Here is a 4369-nt window from a genome sequence, read left to right as displayed (position 1 = left end):
TTGATCTATGGATCCTATTATTATCGAATCTACTTTCATAAATCATTTTAGATCCATATATGCTTCATCAAATCCATACTTCCCAAAAAATCTAGAGAATCTATTTGAGAAGTAAATCACAGACTAGAAAAATGTAAAACTCCTAGTAGTGCCTAATGAGGAAGAAATTCTAGGCACCTTGAAACAAATCCCAAATCATAAAGCATCAGGCCCATATGGTATGACAACTATTTTCTACATGCATTATTGGACAATCATAAAAGAAGAAGTTATTGAAGCAGTGCAAAATTTCTTTCGGAGTGGTAAGTTACGAAAACAAATAAACCACACCAACATAACACTTCTCCCAAAAATTCAAAATCCAAACACCCTGAGGCAATACCGTCCAATTAGCCTCACAAATGTCATTTATAAAATCATTACTAGGATAATAGCCAACCGCTTTAAAGCTACACTAGGCACCATCATATATTCATTGCAAACCGCCTTTGTCACAGGTCATAATATTAAAGAAAACACCATTATTTTGCATGAACTCTTTCATCACCTCAAAAGGAAAACTGGGAAAAAAAGCCAAATGGCTATAAAAGCTGGATATGGAAAAGTTATACACCACACCACCATTCTACTTGCATCCTACTATATATGAGTATCATATTTATCATCATTTAGTGATAAAAAAGTATTCAATAAATAATCATTTAATGATAATAAATGTGCCACATCTTACTTAGTGGAATGCAAGTGAAATGATAGTATGGTGTAGAGAATTTTTCTATAGAAAAAGCCATTGACCTAGTGAAATGGGAGTTTATATTTATGATAATGAAATTATTGGAATAACTAGATTAGATCAATCTGATCAAAGAATGTATCACTATTGCAACATTCTCCATTTTGATCAATGGCTCACCGTGGGGTTTCTTCAAAGCATAGAAATGACTAAGATAAAGAGATCCAATCTCACATTTCCTTTTCATTCTAGTGGCAGAGGCACCGTCAAGAATTTTATTAAAAGAGGAAGCACAAAGAAAGTTAGAGGGAGTAAAAATCAGTAGAAATAGCCCACCTGTCTCTCATCTACTCTTTGCAGATGACATAATTATTTTTACAAAAACAACAGCTGACAATACCAAAATCATTTATGAGAGCTTAACAAAATATCAACAATGGACAGGAAAAAAAATTAATATGCATAAATCTTCCATTTTTGTCACAAAGAACACTAGTCTAGCTACTATAACAGCAATTCGCTAGTGGCTACCGTATAAAGTTTCCTCAGCAAAGATGAAGTATCTAGGCCTCTCAACTTTTTTTAGCAGAAACAAAAGAGAAAACTTCCAAGATCTGCTAAGCAAAGTGGAAAAAAAATTAGTAGGAATAACAATGTTAATCATATCATCTTTCTATCTCCGAAAATCAGTTTGCAAGATTTTAGAAAAAGACTTCAAAATTTTTTGTGGGACTTTCCGAAAGATAAAACCCATAATATGACTCTCAAATCATGGAAATTCATACCAAAAATCTCAGGGGGTTTAAGAATATGACTAATGGAAAACATAAATCAAGCACTACTTGCAAAATTGGGCTGGAAAATGAGCAAATGATAGAATTGTCTCTGGCACAACATATTATCAGTAAAATACCTTAGAAATTTAGACTTTTGGCAAGTAGCACCAAGACGGCCTAACTCCTATCTTTGGAAAGGTATTCTACAAACTAGAGAAACATTCAAAAAAGGAATGTGACTTTAAATAAACAATGGACTTTCTGCAAATATTTGGTCTAAACCATGGATTTCCATGATTGATAATTTTATACCAAGGCCTATTCAAGGAATGGATCATTTTCATCCAACATTAAAAGTCTCGGATATCATCACAGGCAACCCAAGATCATGGGATATAACGAGAATGTACACTTTGCTAGATCAGGAGAGTGTAAATGAAATTTAGAAAATACCACTTTTGACTCTCTCATAAAGCCAAGATAAAATGATATGGACCTTGTCCCACAATTGCAAATTCATGGTCAAATTAGCCTATCAAATAGTAGTCAACATCTAAGAACAAGCAACTCAGAATGCCACTTAGAATCCCTTCAAACTACTGTGGAAGTTGAAAATTCACGAGAAACATAAAATGTTTTTATGGAAGCTACTTTGGAATATTTTACCCACCAAATCCAGAGTGAATGAAGTCATCAATAATGCAATACCAGAAAAATGCTCACTCTGCAATTAAGCTAAAGAATCATCGCTCCACCTTTTCGTAACATGCCCAATAGTACAAATATTGTTGAATCAAAGTCCATGGCCCTTGAACTTAGGAAATCTGCTGATTCAATTAATATCAAACTAGGTTAGAATGATTATCTCTCTAGAGAAGGAGTTGGGTTTGCAAGATTTTGAAAAACATTTCTTTCAACTCTTTGCAGTTATTATTATCGATTACATCTGGAAGCAAAGAAACGGAATAGTCCACAACCATTCTTCTCTTTATATTGAAGAGGCAAAACTTCAATTGGGTCGTATCTACCAAAACTACAAAGAAGATTGGAAAGGAAAGCAAGAAAAAAAGAATGAAGAATGGCGCCCTCCTCCATCAGACTATTTTAGTTACACCTTTGATGCTGCAACTAGAGATACCTTTTTAGCTATTTCGGTCATACGTAGAAATCAATTTGGAGACATCTTAGAAATTCAGACTGAAAAATTTCTCTCTCCAAACCCTTTGGTGGCGGAAGCATCGACAACTCTACTTGCAACTAAAATGGCCAACTCTAGTCGACAATCTCGAGTTATCTTTGAATGAGACTCTCAACTAGTCATCTCAGCCATCAAAGACCCTAAGTCTTCTCCTCAGTGGCTCATCATCTCCATCATTGGTGACATCCTACATCTCTTTCATCTTCATCGGCATTGGAAACTAACCAAGATTCATTGATTTGCAAATCGATGTATGCACTCAATTACGCAGTGGGCAGCTACCAATCTTATTTTTGGTAGTATACCCTTAGATTATATATCGATTTGTTTCCTGTTCTTAAATAGTGAAAAAGATCCATCTTGAACTAGTTGTATTTCTATTATATATATCATGCTTGATTAGAAAAAAAGAAAAAGAAAGACAAAGGACAACCCAACATGGGATAACATATTATAAGACACAAGAAGAGGCAAACATCATATTTAAGGCTACAAGATACAAGAAGAGACATGCATTAATTGTGAATGGATAGCTGGTGCCTAATTAATACGATCAGATCAAAGCCCAATATTGAGGTTTTGTTTGGAAATTCTTTTCATCTTAAAGTTTTTTATCTCATATTATCTTCTTTTTACACATCACTTAAATATAAATATTTTTAAACTAATCATTATAATTTTTTCAGATTAATTATTACAACTTTTTCAAATTTTTAAACAAAAAATAAAAACAATTTAACTTTTTCAAATCTCCAAACAAAAATAATATTATAAAACTATATTTTAACAATATTTTAATTTTATAATATTTTTTATTTAATTTTTCTTTCTCATTTTTCAATAAATTATCTCACTATAATTTACAAAATTCTTATTTCATTTTACTCACCAGACTTGTCCCCAATCATTGCGATAATCAACCTATGGAGGGTGATGACCATACTTGCATTTAGTGCATCTATTAACCATTGTTGACCAAAAGGATGAAGTAATTTGACCTACATTAAAAGCAAATATCAAATTGCAAATATGATAGAGGATGTCTCTCACATAATGCAAAATCTATGTTATAAATATCTCCGACTCTTAGGTAAAAATGTTTGGTCTTATTATTTTAACCTAAGTATCAGAGTAGTCATTAGATGGAATTTTTGGCCATCTTACTTCTTACTTTCAAAGTGGAGGGGATCTTGGTTTTGAGAAAGAATTCTAACACCCACAATTTATTTGTCTTAAATAATCTCACAAATAGAAGAAAATTAAAAATAATATAAATTTTTATTTTACTAATTATCATTCCACACATCACATATCATATTTATTTTTTATTATTTTTAAAGTTTTTCTTGGTTTGATTCTCTTAAACTAATTGAGTTTTTATACTTATCATTTATATATCGCACATTTGATAAGGGAAAAAATAAAAAAATAAAAAAAATTAAGTATAGTGTGTGACGCGAGAATGGTGAGTAGAAATTTTCTTTTAGTAATAGACTATAATTGGGATGATTGCTTCTTTAAAACTTGAAAAAAAGACAAAAAAAAAAAAAAAAAAAACTCCAAATTGGTAGAGAATGGGCTGAGCCCAACCAGACACGAACTGGGCCCGTTCGGCTTTCGCTTTGCTATTTTCGCACTGGAAAATTGGAAATTCTACCCCAT

This window comes from Carya illinoinensis, chromosome 15, assembly GCF_018687715.1.
Source record: "Carya illinoinensis cultivar Pawnee chromosome 15, C.illinoinensisPawnee_v1, whole genome shotgun sequence".
NCBI lineage: Eukaryota > Viridiplantae > Streptophyta > Magnoliopsida > Fagales > Juglandaceae > Carya > Carya illinoinensis.
Note: the sequence above shows the minus strand (reverse complement) of the source record.